We start from the raw sequence: 25,668 nt of genomic DNA on the forward strand, positions 1-25,668 counted from the left end.
TTTATCATATTATAACATATTTTTATGTTAGGATTTTTTTATACTAACTCTTTTATGTGCATATTGTTTTCTTTATATTTAATAGATTTGATATTTATGATATATGTGTTTTAATATGGCGCCTAGTGGTTAGGGTGGTAGACTTTGGACCTGGGGAACTGAGGAACTGAGTTCAATTCCCTCTTCAGGCACAGGCAGCTCCTTGTGACTCTGGGCAAGTCACTTAACCCTCCATTGTCCCATGTAAGCCGCATTGAGCCTGCCGTGAGTGGGAAAGCGCTGGGTACAAATGTAACAAAAATAAAATAGATACTATTGGAGATTCTACATGGAATGTTGCTATTGTTGGAGATTCTACATGGAATGTTGCTACTATTGGAGATTCTATTGCTATTCCACTAGCAACATTCCATGTAGAATCTCAAACAGTAGCAACAGTGGAGGAGTGGCCTAGTGGTTAGGGTGGTGGACTTTGGTCCTGGGGAACTGAGGAACTGAGTTCGATTCCCACTTCAGGCACAGGCAGCTCCTTGTGACTCTGGGTAAGTCACTTAACTCTCCATTGCCCCATGTAAGCCGCATTGAGCCTGCCATGAGTGGGAAAGCACAGGTTACAAATGTAACAAAAAATAAAAAAAAATTGGGGGCCCAATATTTAAAACAATGTAAACCATTTAAATCACCTTTCAGTGGTACTTAACTGGTTAATGTTGCTAAAAAATGGCCGCTGGTTATTTTGGGGACGGAGTCAGCACTCCACTGGTTAAGTGCCAATATTCAGGACTAACTTATGGGTAAAAACAGAGCTCCTACCCCTTCCCTTTCTCTTGACCACTGAAGAAGACTAAGCCACCTTTTGGCTTTAGTTGTTACAAACAACCTGATCACCTTTAACAAAATTTCTGTGATTCCTACTCTGTCTACATCCTGAAATTTTACTCTTTACCAAGTGCTCCTGGCATTCCTGAATAAGCTTCAAATTGACCCCCTTGTCCAAGACCTTCCTTTCCATTAAAAAAAAGTTTTACTTCTTGTGCATTTTAAGGGATTTGGATTTAGCTCAGGCCTTTTCAGTCGTAGCTCAAGGTGAGTTACATTCCGGTATCAGTTGGGTATTTGAAAGTCTCTGTCGTATCTCCACTCTCTCTACTAGGCTTTATAGTAAACGTATATCGGTCTTTTAGACTCATCTCATAAGGCATATGGTGTAGAACACTTTGGGAGCGTGTCTCTCTCTCTCCAGTCCAGGTCATTATCTCAGCCTTTCCCCATCCTTCGTTCCCTTTCTCTTACTCTTTTCTCATACTCTCACTCACATTCCCAGCCTTTCTAACAACACACCCCTACTCATGCCCACCAATTAAAATTCTCACTCAAGTCACTCAAGTCACTCATAAAAATCAGACAAAAGATTGCCAGTTAATACTGTCAAGTACTAAGCATGATGTACTTAGGAACAACAAACATAGTTTGAAATGTCTATATGCGAATGCCAGGAGCCTAAGAAATAAGATGGGAGAGTTAGAATATATTGCACTAAATGAAAAATTAGATATAATAGGCATCTCTGAGACCTGGTGGAAGGAGGATAACCAGTGGGACACTGTCATACCGGGGTACAAATTATATCGTAGTGATAGGGTGAATCGGATTGGTGGAGGGGTAGCATTGTATATTAACGAGAGCCTTGAATCAAATAGATTGAAAATTCTGCAGGAAGCAAAACACTCCTTGGAATCACTGTGGATTGAAATTCCATGTGCAAAGGGGAAAAGGATAGTGATAGGAGTGTACTACCGTCCGCCTGGCCAGGACGAACAGACGGATGCGGAAATGTTAAAGGAAATCAGGGACGCAAACAAACTGGGCAACACAATAATAATGGGGGATTTCAATTACCCGCATATAGACTGGGTTAATGTAACATCTGTACACGTAAGGGACATAAGATTTCTTGATGAAATCAAGGACAGCTTCATGGAACAGCTAGTTCAGGAGCCGACAAGAGAAGGAAAAATACTAGACTTAGTCCTTAGTGGTGCTCATGATCTAGTGCAGGGGGTAACGATACGAGGGCCGCTTGATAACAGTGATCATAATATGATCGGTTTTGATATTGGCATTGAAGGAAGTGAAACTAGGAAATCAAGTACGCTAGCGTTTAACTATAGAAAAGGTGATTACGACAAAATGAGAAAAATGGTGAAAAAAAGACTGAAAGGAGCAGCTCGCAGAGTAAAAAACTTGCATCAGGCGTGGATGCTGTTTAAAAACACCATCCTGGAGGTTCAGGACAAATATATTCCACGTATTAGAAAAAAGGGAAAAAAGACTAAACGTCAGCCGGCGTGGCTAAACAGTAAGATAAAGGAAATCATTAGAGCCAAAAAACAATCCTTCAGAAAGTGGAGAAGAGAACCAACTGAAAGTAACAGGATAGATCATAAGGAATGCCAAGCCAAATGCAAAGCGGAGATAAGGAGGGCAAAAAAGGACTTTGAGAAGAAATTAGCGTTGGAAGCAAAAATACATAGTAAAAACTTTTTAGATACATTAAAAGCAGGAAACCGGCCAAAGAGTCGGTTGGGCCGCTGGACGAAAATGGTGTTAAAGGGGCGATCAAGGAGGACAAAGCCGTAGCGGAGAAATTAAATGAATTCTTTGCTTCGGTCTTCACCGAGGAGGATTTGGGGGGGACACCGGTGCCGGAAAGAATATTTGAAGCGGGGGAGTCGGAGAAACTAAACAAATTCTCTGTAACCTTGGAGGATGTAATGGGTCAGTTCAGCAAGCTGAAGAGTAGTAAATCACCGGGACCTGATGGTATTCATCCCAGAGTATTAATAGAACTAAAAAATGAACTTGCGGAGCTACTGTTAGAAATATGCAATCTGTCCCTAAAATCGAGTGTAATACCGGAAGACTGGAGGGTAGCCAATGTTACTCCGATTTTTAAGAAAGGTTCCAGAGGAGATCCGGGAAATTATAGACCGGTGAGTCTGACGTCGGTGCCGGGCAAGATGGTGGAGGCTATTATTAAGAATAAAATTGCAGAGCATATACAAAAACATGGACTGATGAGACAAAGTCAGCACGGATTTAGTGAAGGGAAGTCTTGCCTCACCAATCTAATGCATTTTTTTGAGGGGGTAAGCAAACATGTGGACAATGGGGAGCCGGTTGATATTGTATATCTGGATTTTCAGAAGGCGTTTGACAAAGTGCCGCACGAAAGACTCCTGAAGAAATTGCAGAGTCATGGAATCGGAGGTAGGGTATTATTATGGATTAAGAACTGGTTGAAAGATAGGAAGCAGAGAGTAGGATTGCGTGGCCAGTATTCTCAGTGGAGGAGGGTAGTTAGTGGGGTCCCGCAGGGGTCTGTCTGGGTCCGTTGCTTTTTAATGTATTTATAAATGACCTAGAGATGGGAATAACTAGTGAGGTAATTAAATTCGCCGATGACACAAAATTATTCAGGGTCGTCAAGTCGCAGGAGGAATGTGAACGATTACAGGAGGACCTTGCGAGACTGGGAGAATGGGCGTGCAAGTGGCAGATGAAGTTCAATGTTGACAAGTGCAAAGTGATGCATGTGGGTAAGAGGAACCCGAATTATAGCTACGTCTTGCAAGGTTCCGCGTTAGGAGTTACGGATCAAGAAAGGGATCTGGGTGTCGTCGTCGATGATACGCTGAAACCTTCTGCTCAGTGTGCTGCTGCGGCTAGGAAAGCGAATAGAATGTTGGGTGTTATTAGGAAGGGTATGGAGTCCAGGTGTGCGGATGTTATAATGCCGTTGTATCGCTCCATGGTGCGACCGCACCTGGAGTATTGTGTTCAGTACTGGTCTCCGTATCTCAAAAAAGATATAGTAGAATTGGAAAAGGTACAGCGAAGGGCGACGAAAATGATAGTGGGGATGGGACGACTTTCCTATGAAGAGAGGCTGAGAAGGCTAGGGCTTTTCAGCTTGGAGAAGAGACGGCTGAGGGGAGATATGATAGAAGTGTATAAAATAATGAGTGGAATGGATCGGGTGGATGTGAAGCGACTGTTCACGCTATCCAAAAATACTAGGACTAGAGGGCATGAGTTGAAGCTACAGTGTGGTAAATTTAAAACGAATCGGAGAAAATTTTTCTTCACCCAACGTGTAATTAGACTCTGGAATTCATTGCCGGAGAACGTGGTACGGGCGGTTAGCTTGACGGAGTTTAAAAAGGGGTTAGATAGATTCCTAAAGGACAAGTCCATAGACCGCTATTAAATGGACTTGGAAAAATTCCGCATTTTTAGGTATAACTTGTCTGGAATGTTTTTACGTTTGGGGAGCGTGCCAGGTGCCCTTGACCTGGATTGGCCACTGTCGGTGACAGGATGCTGGGCTAGATGGACCTTTGGTCTTTCCCAGTATGGCACTACTTATGTACTTATGTACTTATGTCTTTCTCATCCCCAATTCCCTACTGAGCTCACTCCCCCCCCCCCCAGTGGTGTTTCTTGGTTGGCTGCCACCTGGGGTGGATTGCTGCTGCCCCCCCCCCCCCCCCCTGTGTGCAGCGTCATCCCCCTGGCGCATCGCCTCATAATACCCCACCCCGGGTGCATTGTTCTTACCTCCTGGGGTGCTGAGAGCGGCTGTTGGCTCCGCTGCCGGTTCCCTGCTCCCTCTGCCCCAGAACAGGAAGTGAACAACAAGAGAGAGTCCAAAACTCCCGCAAAAACCACAAAAGAAACAAAACAAGCGGAAGAAATCCAGAAAGACCAGACTGAAACCACAGATGGTAAGAGCACCAAGAAAATGTTATTGGGACCCTACACGGTCCGTGTTTCGGTCAAAAAGGCCTTCTTCAGGGGTCTAAAACAAAACAAAATAAAACACATATATATATATAATATAATAAAACAGATAGAAATATATTCAATATAAAGTTCTATATAGTGTACAATAGTAACATTAAAATATTAAAAACATAATAATATCACAAACCATTTCAAAAATATGTGAAATTATATATGGCATGAGGGTTCAACATTTAAAATTTAAAATAATCTGAATAACAATAAAGTCAGAAATACATAATAGAGGCAAGAAGGCTTATGAATATAATAATGTTATAGCCAAACGCATATAAATACATAGTCTTTGTATATTAAAAATTAAGAAATTGAGGACGTATGGCTGCGAGTATGGAAATGTCAATTGATCCAAAAGAAACAGGAAGTAACATCAGAGGGAGCAGGGAACCCACAGAGCTGACAGCCATGTGGCTGCTCCCTTCAACCCCCCTGCAGCATGCACCCGGGGTGGACTGCCCCCACCGTCCCGCCCTTGGTACACCACTGCCCTCCCCCCATATCTCCAATTCCTCACTGTCCAACTCAGTCATATAATCCCTATCCTTCTGACTAGAGACGTGCACGGGGACAGAAATTTCACCTATCTCCACCCATCCCCAATGGAATCTAACCCATACCTGCTAAGATCCATTCCATCCCCACCCATCCCCAATGGAATCTAACCCATACCCACCCATACCTGCTAAGATCCATTCCATCCCCACCCATACCTGCAGCAGTCAATGCTATTATTTACTTGCTCGCAGCCCTCTGTTTCCTCCCAGTCCCAACAGCCTCCTGTGTTTTTTGGGATGGTATTCACTATTCAACCAATGAGTGTTCTAAGCCTCAGTCTGGTGTTCCTGCTGCCTCTCTGGGCAATCCAAGCCTCATTCTGGTGCTTCAACTGCCTGTCTCTGTACATTCCAAGCCTTGTTATGGCACTCCAGTTGCCTCTCTCAGTGCATTCCAAGCCTCATTCTGGAGTCACAGAGATGTTGACTACACCAAGGCAACTTCTTCTATCCCTGAGGTAATCCTGCAGGTTCTGTGGGATTCTCACAATCCCCATTCTCGTGCAACTCTCTACTTCTGAGTCCCATCCTTCTTTTGCTTTGTCTACACTCCTCCCCCCCCCCCCCCCCACCAAGTCCAAAACATCTTCTGCTCTGTCCTCTCCAACCCAGTTTCCAAGTCCCATACATCTTCTGCTCTGTCCTCCCCATGTCCCTGAATCCATGATCTTCCCAGTCTCTGAATCTCACTTCCTTAGCCCAGCACAACTAACCCCTGGTCCGGCAGGGCTGCAGCTCCAGTTCTGTCCAAGGCACCTGTTCCCTTCATCTTATGGCTGCCATGAGCCATGTGATTGAAACATGCCTTGTTTGAACCGCAGGACTCTGATTCTATGGAGCCCTAGGCAGTTCCAACATTATCAGGATGCATAGGGAGAGGAATGGCCAGCAGGAAAAAGGAAGTGAGTAATAATGCCTCTGTATAAGACTCTATTGAGACCTCATTTAGAGTATGGTGTGCAATTCTGGAGACCACACCTCCAAAAAGATATAAACAGGATGGAGTCGGTCCAGAGGGCAGCTACTAAAATGGTCAGTGGTCTTTGTCATAAAGTGTATGGGTTTAAAGATCTCAATATGTATACTTTAGAATAGGGTTACCATATTTGGTCCCCCAAAAAAGAGAACACATGCCCTGCCTCACCACACCCTGTCCCAACCCCCTTTCACACCCTCGCTCCGCCCTTTTTCACACCCTCGCACCGCCCCCTGTCACATATTCCCCTCCCCCCTGTCACACACCAGGTCACCCCCCTCCACTCCACTCCCCATCACCCTCCTTCCCTTACCTTACTCTACTGCCCTGGTGGTCTAGTGACCTCTTCGGGGCAGAAAAGAGCCCCATCTTTGCTGCCCGGAGCGCTTCCCTGCATCCTGTTGCTGATCTTGGCGCCGATTCAAAATGGCCGCCGAGAGTTGAAGTCGGAAGAGGTCACTAGACCACCAGGGCAGTAGAATAGTAAGTAAGGGGAGGGGAGGGCCAGGAGACCAGCATAGGACGGCCCGCCCGCCAGCCAGCCCGCCCGTTTGTCCAGAAATCTGGACAAACGGGCAGATTGGCAAAACCCGCCCGGTTGCCCGGACATGTCCTCAAAAAGAGGACATGTCCGGGTAAATCCAGACATATAGTAACTCTACTTTAGAATAAAGGTGGGAGAGGGGAGATATGATAGAGATATAACTGCACAGGAAGTAAGTCTCTTTCAACTGAAAGGGATCTTGGGAATGAGAGGGTATAGGATGAAGGTGAAAGGAGATAGACTCAGAAGTACAGTAATCTAAGAAAATATGTTTTGATGGAAAGAGTGGGTGGTAGATGAGTGGAATGGCCTCCCGGTGGAACTGGTGGAGATGAAAAATGTATTGGAATTCAAGAAAGCATGGAAGAGGCACAGAGTGTATCTAAGGGAGAGGAAGGGTCTGTAGAGTGTATTAATTGGTATGGACTAGCAGACTGGATAGGTCATATGGTCTTTATCTGCCATCATTCTCTATGTTTCTATGCTTGAAATAATCAGTTATGAGCATTGTGAGGTCTGTTTCCTGCTTGCTGGTCATTATTTTCCGAGTGCTGAGGGCTCTGAACAGTCTTGGTAAGGAACATGCACTTCCCCTGAAGACAGCCAGGTGGCAGTGTGCACAAGACAGTCTCCCACACACACATTGTATTCAGGTTAGGTTTCTCAGGGGAATCCCCTTTCACCTGCAGCCCTGGGGTAGCATGCCAAGACTTACATCTTCTGCTGCGGTGAATAGCTCTTTGTCCTAAATCACGCACGGATCTAGGTGCCGAGGAGAAGGACACACAAGATGCCTTTAGTGTTCTTTTCCAAATATCAGATAAATCTCTCCTCAGTATCCCAGGTGATATTACAGGAAGGCCAATAACTACGGAAAACAGATATGATGAGGACGGAAAGGGATATGGAGAATGTCCCTCTGAGATGCACTACAAGCACTGATCTCTCTAAGCTGAGCAGCAGGTCCTCCAACCGCATTGCTGCCACTGGGAAGTGGTGCCTCAAAATTGTATTTTCAATTGCAAGGTTAGGCAGGTTCCCTGGAGTCCTGAAGAGCTTGCCTGTCCTTCACTATTGAAAATGTGGTAGTGAAACAGTGCCACCCACTGGCTGGACTGTAGGTGGAGGACTCCTGCTTAGCTTAGAGGGAACAGTGACAGGAACAAAGGTGATATGTTGCTCCTATGGCACGTGGTGCATTTAGGGGTAAATTCAAGAAAGTGTGCCAAAAATTAGGTGCGAAAAATATGGGCACTTAGTGATAGTATCCTTAGGCGTGCAACTGCAAGACACACCCCTGATCCACTCATGTGCATGTCCCCTAAGTAGTTCTGTGCTATACCATTTAGGCACTAACCAGCTGATATTCAGGCCACGGCAGTAAGTGACATCTGAGCTACTCACAGCCACAGATGTAACTGGCCTGGGTATTCAATGCTGGAGCATGCGCGGCTCCCGGCGTTGAGCATCTGGGTCTCGGCGGTCACCTGGAAGTTAGCCGGGCATCAGTTGATATTCAGAACGGTGCCTGATTAATAGGGGCGGCCCAAGGCAATCTGCCGCCTGAGGCAGAAAATGAGTGCCACCGCCCCCTCCCCAACCCCCTTCCCCGAAATTACCTCTTTTCTTGTTTTTCAAAAGAAGGCGGTGGCAGAGACTCCCATAAGCTGCCCTGCCGCCGGTCCCAATCTCTTCTCTCTACTGCAGGCAGCCCGCCTCTCTGATGTAATTTCCTGTTTCCTTGGAGGCGGGTCACCCGCAGTAGAGAATAGGGGCCAGGCCCGGCAGCAGGGCAGCCTATGGGAGTCGCTGCTACTGCCTTCTTTTGAAAAACAAGAAAAGAAAAGAAAAAGGTCATTTGGGGGCAGGGAGTTGGGGAGGGAAGGGTGGGGGAGGGGGCGATGCTGCTGGCTCTTGATGAAGCATGTAAAGTGAAACGGGTTTGGCCACCGTCGAGCCACAGCTAAATGCTCAACTACTTTTTATATATAAAAGAAGATAATATTTGCGAATAAAGGAATATCTGGAATTTTAATACATCGTGTTATTTAAATATGTATTTATTTATTTAATACATTTATATCCCACATTTTCCCATTAATTGCAGGCTCAATGTGGCTTACAGAAAACTGTAGTAAGCCTACAGTGCAGAAAGTACAATTATACAGTAAGTAAAGTACTAAATATCATTTAAAACAACAATATGCAAAAAGATAGTCTTCACTTGTTGATGTTCAGAGATTTTATATCACATTCATTGTTGGTTTAATCATGACTTGATAGTGAGTGTGACTGTTGGGCAGACTGGATGGACCATTCAGGCCTTTAATTGCCGTCATTTACTATGTTACTATAATTATAAATGCATGCCACTGAAGGGGAAATACTCGTACATAAAGCCAATCGGTGCCCAGTTTAACAATTAAGTTAGAGCTGCAACCGGCATTATTCTGTAACTTTCACGCTAGTTGGAAACTTGTGCGCAGAACTTTATACAATCCGACCCTTTGGTGGATAATTTAATAAAGGATAATTTGTAATTAAAGACCTTTAGATGTATTTATTTATTTATTTTATAGCATTTGTATCCCACATTTTCCCACCTATTTGCGGGCTCAGTGTGGCTTACAATACGTGGAGGGGCATAATTGAAAGAAAACGTCTATCTCCATGGGCGTTTATCTCCGAGAACGGGTCCGTGAAGGGGCGGACCGAACCGTATTTTCGAAAAAAATAGACGCCCATGTTTTATTCGACAATTTGTGAGCTGGGCGTTTTTGTTTTTCAGTGATAATGGAAAATGAAAGCGCCCAGCTCAAAAACGAATAAATCCAAGGCATTTGTTCGTGGGAGGGGCCAGGAGTCGTAGTGCACTGGTCCCCCTCACATGCCAGGACACCAACCGGGCACCCTAGGGGGCACTTTTACAAAAACAAAAAAAAAGGTAAAAGAGCTCCCAGGTGCATAGCACCCTTCCCTTGTGTGTTGAGCCCCCCAAATCCCCCTCAAAACCCACTGCCCACAAGTCTACACCATTACTATAGCCCTAAGGGGTGAAGGGGGGCACCTACATGTGGGTACAGTGGGTTTGGGGGGGGTTGGACGACTAAGCATTAAGCAGCACAATTGTAACAGGTAGGGGGGGGATGGGCCTGGGCCCACCTGCCTGAAGTCCACTGCACCCCCTAACAACTGCTCCAGGGACCTGCATACTGCTGCCAGGGAGGTGGGTATGACATTTGAGGGTGAAAATAAAAAGTTGTGAAACATCATTTTTTGTGGTGGGAGGGGGTTAGTGACCACTGGGGGAGTCAGGGGAGGTCATCCCCGATTCCCTCTGGTGGTAATCTGGTCATTTAGGGCACTTTTTGGGGCCTTATTCGTGAAAAAACAGGGTCCAGGAAAAGTGCCCTAAATTCTAGCTACACACGCATACTTTTTTTCCATTATCGGCGAAAGGCGCCCATCTCTCCTCGGCCGATAAACCACGCCCCAGTTCCACCTTCGCCACGCCTCCGACACGCCCCCGTCAACTCTGTACGCTTCCGCGATGGAGTGCAGTTGAAAACGTCCAAAATCGGCTTTCCATTATACCGATTTATTCGTTTTTGTGATTTGGGTCGAAATCTAGGCGTTTTTCCCTTTCAATTATAAGGTGGATAGTGAATAATGGAGATACATTTTGTTACAATTCAATTATGGGTTACATCAAGGAATACACAGAGGAATACACAGAGGAATATGTATAAAATTACTCCTGGGTTATGCACAGCCCCCCAAAATCTATAAATAGTGCCTTAAGTTTTGTGCAATAATTTGGCCATAGGGCCAACTTAATTAATAAGCCAATCAGTGCCGATAATCGGTACTTAACAACCATTTTGCGGCACTAATTGGCTTTAATTAGAATTTACATGCAGCGCATTCTAGGCGCATCGTATAATGTGGTGTATGTAAATTCTAATGCATGCAGCCATAAAGGGGGCGTGGCCATGGGCATGCAATGGGCGGGTTGTTGGCATTTCAAAAAACTATGCGCACTATTATGGATTACACCCAATCTGCACCGTATTTAGGCCTGGTTTTAGGTGGCCTAAATGGTTGCGACTAAGTTTTAGTCGCAAGAACAGCACATGCGCATATTCTACTGAGGGCAGGGCACTGGGGGCAGTCCGCCCCAGGTGCATGCTGTGGGGGGGGGGTGCAGGGAGCAGCCGCACGGCTGTCGGCTCTGCCGGTTCCCTGCACCCTCTGCTGTTACTTCCTGTTCCGGGGCAGAGACAGCAGGGAACTAGCGGAGCCGACAGCCACACGGCTGCTCCCAGCACCCCAGGAGGTAAGAGCAATGTGCTGGGGACGACAACGCTGCACCCAGGGTGGGGGACGCAGCGGTGATCCATTCTGGGTGGCAACTCACCAAGGAACTCCACTAGCCTAAATTTAGGCGTAGTTTATAGAATCACGCTAAGCATGTGGTTTTCTTGTCACCGATTCTTCAGGCACCATTTATAAGCCATGTACTAAGCCATGTACTGCAATGGAATCTATGTGGGCTGCAAAGTACAAATCATAAAGAAACTTCAAACTGCACAAAACACAGCAGCCAGGCTTATATCGGGAAAAACACGATTCGAAAGCACCAAACCCCTCCGAGAAAAACTACACTGGTTCCCAATCAAAGAACGCATTGCGTTCAAAATCTGCACCCTGGTTCATAAAATCCTCTTCGGCGAAGCGCCGGGATACATGAGAGACCTCATAGACCTACCAACCAGAAACACAACAGGATCAACACGAACATACCTAAATCTCCACTACCCAAGCTGCAAAGGACTCAAATACAAATCAACTCATGCATCCAGCTTTTCCTACATAAGCACACAACTATGGAACGCATTACCAAACGCTGTGAAAACAACGTATGACCTATCAAACTTCCGGAAATCACTAAAAACTAACTTGTTCAAAAAGGCATACCCTAACGAGCCAACTTAAGTGCCTGAACCCTGCAACACAACGAAACCAAAGCTCGTACTGGACATAACTAAACTCTTCCACACTATGATTCCCAAAAGGGTCTGTTACACATGAACTTTCTCTTCCACAAAATCACTTTGCATTTGTTTCTCTACTGGAGTCAGCGAGCGCATCTCCGTTACTATGTAAGCCACATTGAGCCTGCAAATAGGTGGGAAAATGTGGGATACAAATGTAATGAATAAAATTTGGCAAGGCACATACACAGCCCTTGCGTAGGCATGTTCCGAACGGAATTTGGGTGGAGTCACAATTTACGAGCAATTCTTTTTCTTATTTTTCAAATATGCCTGGACTTTACACGCTTAACACTTCCACCCGCTCCTAAACAGGACAAGTTTACCTCTGGCATTTTACAAAACCAGACAGGCTTGTGAGCTGTTTTAAAATAACCCTCCACGTGCTCAGATATTTGGAAGAGAACCTGCTTTAAAGAGTTCCCTCTGCTAATTTGGTTACTATTTTTCTCCACCGTCATATGTTTTTCGCCGCTGATGCTTAAATATTTTGAGTGGCTGACAGCCAGAACAGCTTCATCTGCTACAACAGAGAGGCTGGATGTACCCCTGGGAGGGCCTTCTGGTTGACACCTGGAAGATCAGGTTAGGATCGGAGCTTCCACTGTTGAAACCTCCCCGAAAAAAATCTGCTGCCTGCCCTGCTGAGTGTCGTCTCCTTCCATCTTTGTTTAATTTTCCGGATAATTTATAACAATAATGAACCACGTCCAGGACTTGGATTTCGTCTGGCAGACACAAGGTCTTAGGCTGAGTTACTTGAGACCCAGAGAGATGCCCGCATTGTTGGAGAAAGATCCTAAGGCCATTTCCATTTCAGGGGTCCTTTTACTAAGCTGAGCTTCTAAATGAGCTTATCATGTCCTAACACGGGATTTTCTAATGTGCTAAGCACATTTCTAACCCAGCTGTAAAATAAGTATTTTTCTGTTTCTTGAATTTCTGGCCGTGTCCAAATGTCTTTAGTACATGGCCCACTCAAAGAAAAATTATAAGTGCAGGAACCCTCCTATTTTCAGTTAGTTGAATAGCAATTCCACACCCATAAATAAATACCATGCAGTTAGTACACCCGAGAAAGGGACAATTAAAACAAGATGCTTTAGTGTGTCCAGCAGTAAGCTTTTTAGGGTGCATGACGCCTGTGTTGGGGCTTAGCATACCTTATAAGTACATAAGTAATGCCACACTGGGAAAAGACCAAGGGTCCATCGAGCCCAGCATCCTGTCCATGACAGCGGCCAATCCAGGCCAAGGGCACCTGGCAAGCTTCCCAAACCTACAAACATTCTATACATGTTATTCCCGGAATTGTGGATTTTTCCCAAGTCCATTTAGTAGCGGTTTATGGACTTGTCCTTTAGGAAACCGTCTAACCCCGTTTCAAACTCTGCTAAGCTAACCGCCTTCACCACGTTCTCCGGCAACGAATTCCAGAGTTTAATTATGCGTTGGGTGAAGAAATATTTTCTCCGATTTGTTTTAAATTTACTACACTGTAGTTTCATCGCATGCCCCCTAGTCCTAGTATTTTTTGAAAGTGTGAACAGACGCTTCACATCCACCTCCACTCCTTAAAGACTCGCGATGTCACATTGGTATTTGTACCTGGTTAGGTCATTAGATTCCAGTCTCACCAGCCAATTGGACTGGAGGAGTGGCCTAGTGGTTAGAGCACCGGTCTTGCAATCCAGAGGTGCTCGGTTCAAATCCCGCTGCTGCTCCTTGTGATCTTGGGCAAGTCACTTAACCCTCCATTGCCTCATTCATTCTGCTCCATTTCTTTGTCGCTGTCCCTAGTACTGTATAGCAGGGCGTTCAATGGCCAAGAACACTTCTCCTTTGAAGAGGATCAGTAGGTTTATGGATCTGAGAAGCAGTGAAGAGCCCCTGCAGCAGGGGCGGACTGGGCAACCCAGGCAGTGCCCAAGGGCCCACGAGCTTTTTGGGGCATCCAGAGACTCTGCCCGGATACCCGTCGCACACTACTACCCTCCCCGATCCTACCTTTAAAGGCGTGCTGCTGGTGATCTAGCTGCCACTATTCCCCCTGCCTGGCACTGCCGTATTTTAAAAATGGCGGCCGAGACTTCCCTGCAGAAGTCTCACGAGACTGTCGAGACCAACGAGACTACCTCAGGAAGTCTCAGCCACCATTTTGAAAATACGGCGATGCTGGCAGGCGGGGAAATAGTGACAGCGCAGTGAGCAGGAAGGAACATACTCTTCCCCTCCCCCCCCCCCCCCCCCGCAGAGAACACTAGACCACCAGGGTCCTTCAGGTAGGACCAGGGCAGCAGGGGCATCTGCCGCAGCAGTAGGGGGGGCAGCAGTGCGGTGGTAGGGGGGTGTTGGGCAGCGGCCGGGCGGGGAGCCCAGACCACCCTCAGTGCCCAGGGGTCCAGACCACTCTCAGTGCCCAGGGGTACAGACCACTCTCAGTCCGCCCCTGCCCTGCAGAGAGACCCTCGATTGAAAAATGTGAAAAGCAGCAGCTACAAAATGAAGAACCAGCAGGGGAGGAAGGGAAGGTGTCTGACAACAGCAACAAGTGTTTGTGTGACATTGCAGACCCCGTGCAACACATCCTCCTCCCTGGTCACTTCATGCTTTGCATATTTCTTTTCCTTTTTTTATTTTCATTAAATGTTTGAAGCTTCCTGCCACATGTTGTTCTTGGCTGCAGGACAGGATGAAAGGTGGAGCACAACTTGCTGCTTTCTCTCCCTCCCTCTCTCTGAAATATTTCGGTTGTGTGTGTGTGTCTGGGGGGGGGGGGGGGTCAGTTCCAGCTGTGGCTTGGAGCTGAGTTCAGGAGTTCCCTTCCACCTCACTTCACAGCTTGCTGCCCCTCCGACACTGGGTAAAGGATTTGTTTTCTCAAACACTCTCTTCTGCCCGCTCTCCTTTTCTGTTTGCAGCCTGGTTCTCCAATGTAGTGGGGCTGAGGGTGACCCGGTGGGGGGGAGGGTTGCATAAATTATTTGTAGATGTCTGTGGTTATAAAATTATAGGCCCCGATATTCAGCCAGTGACGATCAGCATTTTGCTGACTGCTGCCGGCGGGCCCCATGTCTGAGCTCTGGCATTGAATTTCTGGGTTAACAGAGCCTTCATGTCATAAGCATAAGTGACTGGTGGTTTCTCCTGTCCATGATAGTTCCAATCTCAAAATGGCAGTTGTGACCTGCTGCACAGGAAGTGGCGGCCACCATGCTTGCAAAGCAGCCAGTGGGGACAACTCAGCAACTTGGGATGCTACTGCCCTGAAAAGGCCACTAGATCACCAGGGCTTTTAGAAGGTAGGCAAGGGGAGGGCCTATAGGTCAGGGGGTGGGAGGTGGTGGGAGGCCCAGGAGGGCAGGTTTTCTGTCAGGGGGAAAAGGCTGACTCAGGGGCAGGGCCGTGCCAACGCAGTAAGCGAGGTAAGCGTGGCAGGGGGCGCCCCGCCGCGCCATGCTTGCCTCGCCCTCCCGCTCCCATGTCCCAACTGCCCGCCCTCTTCTCCCCCCAACAAAATCTCTTTTAAATTTACCTCCGGCTGGCAGGGCAGCGAAGGCGCAGCGTCAGTGAAGGAGGCGGCGCTCCCGACATCTCTACTAGTCTTCCCTTCGCTCAATGTCCCACCTTCTTTTGACGTCAGAAATGACTTCAGATGAAGGCGGGACATTGAGCGAAGACTAGTAGAGACGTCGGGAGCGCCACCTCCTTCACTGACGCTGCGCCTTCGCTGCCCTGCCAGCCGGACGGAGGTAAATTTAAAAGAGATTTTGTTGGGGGGAGAAGAGGGCGGGCAGTTGGGACATGGGAGCGGGAGGGCAGGGGAGAGAAGACAGCGATCATCTTCACAGGGGGGGAGGGGGCGCGCGCTCCAGCCGCTTGTCTGCAGGGGGGGGCGGCGGCACCCGATCCCCTGCGGGGGGGCGCCACCCGATCCCTTGCAGGGGGGGCGCCACAGACCCTTGGCACGGCCCTGCTCAGGGGGACAGACTTGCAGTGGTAGCAATGGGGGGGGGGGGGGGTGAAGCACAGTTTCAGTTTCAGCTTCAGTTCTGGCCGAAACTGAGCAATGAATTTCGGCTGCAGATTTGATTTCAGCACCTAGGTATTTGAAAACAAAAAATCCATTCATAAAATGCTAAAAAAGTCCACAACCAGCTCTGCAGCCAAACCATCATTTTTATAGAGGGTTATTTAACAGGGGCTCCTGAGTGTCTCATCGGCTGCTTCCTTTTAAGATATCTGCAGGCAATTAGGGATGTGCACGGTCAGAAAAAAATGTGATTAGTCTTCACGGGACAGGTTTAATGCAATAGAGTCAACATGGATTCAGCCAAGAGAAATCTCGCCTCACCAATCTGCTACATTTCTTGAAGGGATGAATAAACATGTGGATAAAGGTGAGACGGTTGATGTCGTGTATCTAGATTTTCAGAAAGCTTTTAAGAAAGTCCCACATGAGGGATTTCTCAGGAAATTAACAAGCCCTGGGGGTAGGAGGCAATATTCTGTTGTTGATGGGGAACCTGGTTAAAAGAGAGAAAACAGAGAGTAGGGTTAAATGGATAATTCTCCGAACGGAGGAGAACGGAGTGGCTCGGGGATCTGTACTAGAACCGACGCTTTTTAACATATTTATAACTGACATGGAAACGGCAACGACAGGTGAAGCGTCAAATCTGCAGATGACACAAAATGATTCTGAGTTGTTAAATCATATGTGGACTATGAGAAATTTTAGGAGAACCTTATGAGCCTGGGGGGCTCCTTTTACTAAGCTGCGGTAAAAAGTGGCTTGCGATAGCGTAGGCGCGAGAAATATTTTTCAGCATACGTACCAAAACTGCCTTTTAAAATTTTTTTCCAAAAATGGACGTGCAGCAAAATCAGTTTAGGCGGGGAGAGTCTGATAGGTACGGGCGGAGAGAGGGATCTTGGGGTGATAGTATCTGAGGATTTGAAGGCGACGAAACAGTGTGACAAGGCGGTGGCCATAGCTAGAAGGTTATTAGGCTGTATAGAGAGAGGTGTGGCCAGCAGAAGAAAGGGGGTGTTGATGCTCCTGTATAAGTCGTTGGTGAGGCCCCACCTGGAGTACTGTGTTCAGTTTTGGAGGCCGTATCTTGTTAAGGATGTAAAAAGAATTGAAGCGGTGCAAAGAAAAGCTACGAGAATGGTATGGGATTTGCGTTACAAGACGTATGAGGAGAGACTGGCTGAACTAAACATGTATACTCTGGAGGAAAGGAGAAACAGGGGTGATATGATACAGATGTTCAAATATTTGAAAAGTATTAATTCGCAAACGAACCTTTTCCGGAGATGGGAAGATGGTAGAACGAGAGGACATGAAATGAGATTGAAGGGGGGCAGACTCAAGAAAAATGTCAGGCAGTATTTTTTCACGGAGAGAGTAGTGGATGCTTGGAATGCCCACCCGCGGGAGGTGGTGGAAATGAAAACGGTAACAGAATTCAAACATGCGTGGGATAAGCATAAAGGAATCCTGTGCCGAAGGAATGGATCCTCAGGAGCTTAGTCAAGATCGGAAGGCGGGGCTGGTGGTTGGGAGGCGGGGATAGTGCTGGGCAGACTTATACGGTCTGTGCCAGAGCCAGTGGTGGGAAGCGGGACTGGTGGTTGGGAGGCGGGGATAGTGCTGGGCAGACTTGTACGGTCTGTGCCAGAGCTGGTGGTTGGGAGGCGGGGCTGGTGGTTGGGAGGCAAGGATAGTGCTGGGCAGACTTATACGGTCTGTGCCAGAGCTGGTGGTTGGGAGGAGGGGCTGGTGGTTGGGAGGCGGGGATAGTGCTGGGCAGACTTATACGGTCTGTGCCCTGAAGAGCACAGGTACAAATCAAAGTAGGGTATACACAAAAAGTAGCACATATGAGTTATCTTGTTGGGCAGACTGGATGGACCGTGCAGGTCTTTTTCTGCCGTCATCTACTATGTTACTATGTTTACTATGTCCATTTTGGGTGTCTGACCTTAGCGCTGGCCATAGACCTAGCGGTAAGGAATCTGCGCGGTAAGGACCTGTGTGTGTGTCAGATGCCACTTGGCGCGCATCCGCTATGCGCGTCTGAAAATAAAAAATATTTTCCAGACGTGCGTAGCGGATGTGCTCCAAAAAAGAAATAACTGCAAGAGGCACGTGGTAGTCGGGTGGTAAGTTCATTTTCGTGTGCGTTGGGCGTGCATAGAGCCTACCGCGGCTTAGTAAAAGGGGCCCTGGAAGACTGGGCATCCAAATGGCAAGTTAAATTAATGTGGACAAGTGCAAAGTGATGCACATTGGGAAGAATAATTCAAATAAAGTCACGTCCATATTAGCAATCACCATCCAGGCAAGAGAAGTGTCTTCAAGAGACATACATTGAATCTTCTGTTCAGAATGAGGCAGCGGCCAAATTGAAAAAACAACAAGAAAATAGACTTTTAGGAATTATTGGTAATCAATAAAAATAAAACAGAATAGAACATTTTTTTGATTAGCTTTCGAAGGTAACCTTTCTTCATCTGAGTAGTGTAGAACGAGTAGAGTGAATCGATTTTTGACTCTTTCAAAAAGTACAAAGACTAGGGGACACTCGAGGAAGTTACATGGAAATACTTTTAAAACAAATAGGAGGAAATATTTTTTTACTTAACGAATATTTAAGCTCTAGAACTCTTTGCCAGAGGATGTGGTAAAAGCAGTTAGCATATCAGGGTTTATAAAAGGTCTGCTATTGAGACAGACATGGGGGAAGCCACTGCTTGCCCTGGGATTGGTAGCATGGGATGTTGCTACTAATTGGGTTTCTGCCAGGTACTTGTGACCTGGGTTGGCCACTGTTGGAAACAGGGTACTGGGCTAGAGGAACCATTGGTCTGACCCAGTTTGGCTATTCTTATGTTCTTATAGCAGCCAAAATGGTTCAAGGGATGGAATGACTCTCATAAAAGGAAAGGCTTAAGAGGTTAGAGCTCTTCAGCTTCGAGAAGAGATGGCTGAGAGGGGTTAAGATAGAGGTGAACAAAATCTTCAGTGGAGTGGAAGAGGTAAACATGAATCAATTGTTTCCTATTCAAAAAGTACAAAGACCAAGGAACAAACACTCCATGAAGTTATATAGTTACACATTTAAAACAAACAGAACAAAATAATTTTTCATTCTTCACATAGTTAAGCTCTGGAGCTCTTTGCTAGAGGATGTGGTAAAAGCAGTTAGCGTAGCTGGGTTTAAAAAAACCCATTTGAATAAGTTCCTAGAGGTGAAGTCTATAAACTACTATTAAGAGAGACTTGGAGAAAACCACTGCTATCGCTGGGATCTGCATCATAGAATCCTGCTATTCTTTGGGATTCCGGAATCTTCCGGAATCTTGTTACTCTTTGGGATTCCGGAATCTTGCTACCTTTTGGAATTCTGCCAGGTACTTCTGACCTGACTTGGCCCTCGTTAGAAGCAGAATTGTGGGCTAGACAGACATTTGTTCTGACAAAGTATGGTAATGCTTATGTTTTTGTGTTCATTTTCTATGTCTTTTGCAATTTTCATGTGTGTTTTTCATGTTTTTCATATATTTATGACTTTTGTACATATTGTATAAATGCAGGAACTTTTTGTGCATCATCTGTACACATGTTAATTCATAGGTATTCATACACACGATCTATTTGCATGCACTTTATGGACCTGATATTCATCCACCTGCATTATACCTGGAAATTCAATGCCGGGCCATGTTCGGGTTTACAGACCTGGCCAAAATATAGCCTGTTAAGTGCGATATTTAGCACTTAATCAGCTATAAACAATTCCATAAAGACACGACTGCCTTTTATACGATCCTATTTATGTAGTCAACTTTAACCGTTTATGTGTCAAATATCATGCTTAACTGGTTAAGTGTTGACTCCACCCTGGAACACCCCCCAATGTACCCGGTTTCGGTTCAGAAATTAATCAGGCATTTTCAGCTGCAGTATCGTTAAGGCAATTTGAATCACTTTGAATATAGGGCCTGAAATATTTAGGCACCCAGACACATCTCTACTGGCCGTATAGCAGAGATGATATCAACGTTTTCATCCTTGTGATTAAACAGTACGTTTTATAAATTAGGCTCAGTGAACCCCCCTCCTCTGGACATAAAACACTGCCTTCAATTGACATCTTCTGATGCCAGGACAGCTCTGCAGCACTTCAGGATTTTCATGTCATAGAACAAGCCGACTTAATAGGATGAGGGTCTCCCACAAAGCTTAAAAGATTTGAAAAAGAAGACAAAAAAGAAGGCAGAAGGGACCAAGCATAGCCCCACTGGCACGTGCTAACAAAGCATCCAGCTCTCCAGCCACAAATACCTAGGCTGACCTCAAACCTCACAGTTCCTCAGATGGCACAAGGCCAGGCTGGAGCTCCTAGCCCACAGAAGGAGGGGGCTGGGTCTGTGGTCCCTCGTTTTCTGAAACATTTGGAGCTGGCATGCACCCACAATGCAGTGCTCTGTGAGGTCTCTCCCTACCTCTACCCTCCATGGCAGGGTCGTTCAGAAACTGGCTGTGAACAGAAAGCCGCAGGAGCCATGGTGAAATCCTGGGTTTCATTTAGTTGCTGATGATAATAGGGTCATTCTCCTGAAGGCGGCTTTTGCACATCTCAGACAGGACAAGCTAAACTTATTTTGGTCAGAATGCTTTCTACACGATCCAGAACGCACAGCAGGAGGGGCAGCAGCAGGGAGGAATTCTGACTGAGAAGCAGCTTCATACATGCCTGATCCAGTGCAGGGGGTACCTACACTTTACCTCAACAGAACTGCTCCAGTGTGAAAAAAAACACAGTGTGTGTCCGGAAGGAGGGGACACACTGATCCCCCTTAAAAAGCAGAGGATACCAGTAATTACTCCTGTTGCTTTAGATTCCAGGTTTTTTGAAATCTTGTGTTATGATTTTGTATGTGGTGTATTGTACTTCACTTAAGACTTTACTTGCATTGAATGAATGGACTATGAGGAAAGGTTAAAGCGGCTAGGTCTCTTCAGCTTGGAGAAAAGACGGCTGAGGGTAGATATGATAGAGGTCTATAAAATAATGAGTGGAGTTGAACGGGTAGATGTGAAGCGTCTGTTTACTCTTTCTAAAAATACTAGGACTAGGGGGCCTTCAATGAAGCTACAAAATAGTACATTTAAAACGAATTGGAGAAAATATTTCTTCACTCAATGTATAATTAAACTCTGGAATTTGTTGCCAGAGAATGTGGTAAAGGCAGTTAGCTTAGCAGAGTTTAAAAAAGGTTTGGACGGCTTCCTAAAGGAAAAGTCCATTGACCATTATTAAATGGACTTAGGGAAAATCCACTATTTCTGGGATAAGTAGTATAAAATGTTTTGTACAATATAATACATACAATCCCACAAGCATCAACACCCCAGGATACACCCTTCCAATCTCAGACTGCCTAAAAATCTTTGGAGTTATAATCGACCAAAACCTATCACTAGAGTTCCAAGCAAAATCCACCATAAAGAAATGTTTTTCTCAGTGTGGAAACTCAAACGCGTGAAACCATTCTTCCCGAGAGAAATATTTCGTAGCCTGATACAGTCAATGGTATTAAGCCACGTAGATTACTGTAATGGAATCTATGCGGGATGCAAAGATCAAATCATAAAGAAACTTCAGACCGCCCAAAACACAGCAGCCAGGCTTATATTTGGAAAAACATGTTTTGACAGCGCCAAACCACTCCGAGAAAAGCTTCATTGGCTACCAATAAAAGAGCGTATCACTTTCAAAGTCTGCACGACTGTTCATAAAATTATTTACGGCGAAGCACCGGGTTACATGACAGACCTCATAGACCTGCCAACCAGGAACGCCACAAAATCTGCACGATCATATCTAAACCTCCACTACCCAAGCAACAAGGGACTCAAATACAAATCCACCCATGCATCCAGTTTTTCCTACTTAAGCGCACAACAGTGGAACGCAGTGCCAAAAGCAGTAAAAACTACGCTCGACCACCTAAATTTCCGGAAAGCACTAAAGACAGAACTGTTCAAAAGAGCATACCCCACCGACCCAACATAAAAATACCTGGACACTTATGACACAATGGAACCAAAGACCGTATTGGACATTAACTGACCCTTCCTACCCTCTCCCTCTCTAAGCTCCCCCAACTGTACCTACCACACTTGTACCTCATTCAACCACAAAACCGCCTTGAATTAATCCACACCATGTATTTGTTCAGACCGGAATCGGCTAACGCCGTTAACGGTAATATGTAAGCCACATTGAGCCTGCAAAAAGGTGGGAAAATGTGGGATACAAATGTAAGAAATAAATAAAATAAATAAAGAAGTGTGGAAGTGCAATTTTTATGTGGCTATGTTTTTATTTTTCTGGCAAACTCTACACATAACTTAATTGAAACCCAGAATGCTTCATAGACATTCATCTGCACAGTTCTGTAGCAACTCTCTGACCTTTGGTATAGCAAAGCGCTGCCCCCGTGATACTCCTCTGCTTAAATCTGTCGCCCGCCTTTCAGCAGATTCATTCATAATAAAATGTGTAGAACGCACAGTACAGTCACTTTATCTACTCTGTCAGGGTCAATAAAAAAAAAAATTTACAAATAAGCCACAACCAAAACAGAGGGAGTGAAAGCAGAAGGCAGTCAGTCACTGTGGTTAGATTTACGAGCTTGAGAAAGTCCTAGAAGAACAGAGCTTGACTCAACTGCAGTGTGAGATGGGCACTCCAGGCTGGCACTGTCTTGACCTGAGCCCAGAGGCATGTGGAAGTTGGTTGCTTGCCCTGTTTTCACTGCCGGTCCAGGCGCATAGTTCAGAGGGCTGCCAATCCTCCTTCGTTTGACAGTCAAGGGGTTTCTTGCTGCAACCTATTTATAACCCTTCCTGGACCACATCTGACCCCAGAGGCAGAGAGGGAGGAAACTTCTCTGGGTGGCATCAGCAGAGCAGCTGACATTCAAAGGAAAACAGAACCGTGATGACCAAAAACCAGTTTCTTTCTGGCATTGCTGAACTGTTCTTACCACATCTATATAGACGAGGAACAACAAACCGACAGTAAACCCTAAGAGTCTCACTACAGTGCTCATAAAAACGTGTTTTACAGATTTTTAGCAAAAGTGTCACTGTTTAAAAAAAAAAGCCTGAGACAAGGAACAGGTGACTCCCAGTTCATGGTGAGTGTGGAGGGAGAAGGCATGGAGGGACACAGACAGAACCTTCAGAAGGAAGCTGAGTAGGACCAGATTAAAGCATAGGTAAACCAAGCATATGCCTAGGTCTTAGAAAGTTTAAAGGACCCTGTGCCTTGCTATTTCCTAAATAATCTGCTGAACGCCTTCTTCAGGAGTCTCAGCCAGGTCACAATTGTTAATCATAGGTTGTGGAGATGTACCCCAGGGAGCTTTGACTCCTTTTTCTCTCTGGGGTACATCACCACAACCTATGATTAACAAGTGTGAACCAGTGGCATAGCCACAGGTGGGCCTGGGTGGGCCAGGGCCCACCCAACAGCAGCACACATTTAGTGGTAGCTGATGGGGATCCCAAGCTCTACCAGCTGAAGACCTCCCCCTGATGGTACTGAAAGCGTTGCTCTGCACTTCAGCAGATACCGGCACCTGCGGGTACTCAGTTTTCAGCATATGCCTGCTGCAGACTGCCAAGGTGGAGAGCAGGGGGAGGGGGGAGAATGCTTGGTGCCCACCCACTTCTTGTCTAGGCCCACCCAAAATCTGCTGTCTGGCTACGCCCTGAACTGGCTGAGACCCCTGAGGAAGGCGTTCAGCCGAAACATGTAGGGTCCTAATAAACTTTGTTTTGTTGCTGTTACTACCTGCTTGGGCTGGTCATTTGGATTTGGTTGGCTTCCACCCTTGTGTATCCTGCTTGTTTCTTTGTGGAAGACATGGACCCCCTTCTTTGTCTTGTCTTGCATTTCCTAAACAATGCCACGACCCAGCCTGGAGCCTGCACTTGTGTGAGACAGGCATCCCTCAGAGGTGATGGACAGGGTACTGCTTGGGCTTGGTTTCTCCTGCTCCTGATACCAGGATCTAGCATGATCACCTCATCATCTACTATAATAAAACTCAACCTCAACGTTCTGAGGACACTGACGTCAGTGAAGCCAAGCCCTGACTTCCTTCAAAAAGGTTCTAAGGTCCGTGGTGGTGAAGCCACCAAAATCGCTCCGGGCCCCGCCCTCGAGGGCGGAGCAATGGCAGAACAACGAACGGGTTGGCAGGGAGGCGGAGGGGGGTGGGACATCGCTCCAGGCCCCGCCCTCGCGTCAAATGTCATGACGCTGGGGGCGGAGCAATGGCAGAACAACAAAGGGGTTGGCCAGGGAGGGAGGGGGTGTTGGCGACGAAAACCTTGCTAGCGCCCGTTTCATTTGCTCTGAAACGGGCCTCTTTTACTAGTTTATGCATAATTTACGATGCCACATTGTGCTGACACCAGTGGCCTGCATCCGGTTATCAATATCAGCAAGATGTAAGGTCATAAAATTATCGGAAACACCAGGAAAGAGAGGGTGGCCAGAAAGAAGGAAGAACAGCTAGAACTACTTTATTGTAGAAGTGATCAAACATGGCCGGGTTTTGGCGTAAATGCCTGCATCGGAGGTCCCAATAATTGCAAACAGTATTGCAACATGAAATGTGCAGCACAGTGCTTGCCTTCCACCTTTAGAAACCTTGGAAGCAAAACAAAATTTCCCTACAGTTGAAAAGCAACATATGTAATACTGTTTGGAAATGTGAAACAACGTAAGAACTATAAATGAGTGGCCTTTGGGTTGGGAGACAGCCACATTCTATGAGGAGCTATTCTGCCTCTTGAGAAGCTGCAATAGCCAGGCCATAGAAACATAGAAAAAGGTAAGAACATAAGAATAGCCACACTGGGTCAGACCAATGATCCATCTAGCCCAGTTTCCAACAGTGGCAAATCCAGGTCACAAGTACCTGGCAGAAACCCAATTAGCAGTAACATTCTGTGTTACCAATCCCAGGGCAAGCAGTTGCTTCCCTATGTCTGTCTCAATAGCAGACTATGGACTTTTCCTCCAGGAACTTGTCCAAACCTTTTTTTTAAACCCAGCTATGCTAACTGCTGTTACTACATCTTCCAGCAAGAATTTTCAGAGCTTAACTATTCATTGAGTGAAAAAATATTTCTTCCTATTTGTTTTTAAAGTATTTCCATATCAGATTCCTTGAGTGTCCCCTAGTCTTTATACTTTTTAAAAGAGTAAAAATTTGAGTCAGTTCTACTCGTTCTACAGCACTCAGGATTTTGTAGACCTCAATCATATCTCCCCTCATCTATCTCTTTTCCAAGAGCCTTAACTCTTTAGCCTTTCCTCATATGAGAGGCGTTCCATCCCTTTTATCATTTTGGTCACTCTTCTTTGAACCTTATCTAATTCCACTTTATCTTTTTTGAGATACAGCAACCAGAACTGAACGCAATACTCAAGATGAGGTCGCACCATGTAAAAAGCCCCCAGACAAACATAGCCATGCGTGGCCTTGCAGCAGGGACCCCTTACTGCCAGCTGAGGTGGGGATAAGTGCTCCCTCGGTAACACGGCAATAAAAATCAATGGAGGTTTTTGATCTATGGAA

Source organism: Microcaecilia unicolor, chromosome 13 (assembly GCF_901765095.1).
Source record: "Microcaecilia unicolor chromosome 13, aMicUni1.1, whole genome shotgun sequence".
In the NCBI taxonomy this organism is placed as follows: domain Eukaryota; kingdom Metazoa; phylum Chordata; class Amphibia; order Gymnophiona; family Siphonopidae; genus Microcaecilia; species Microcaecilia unicolor.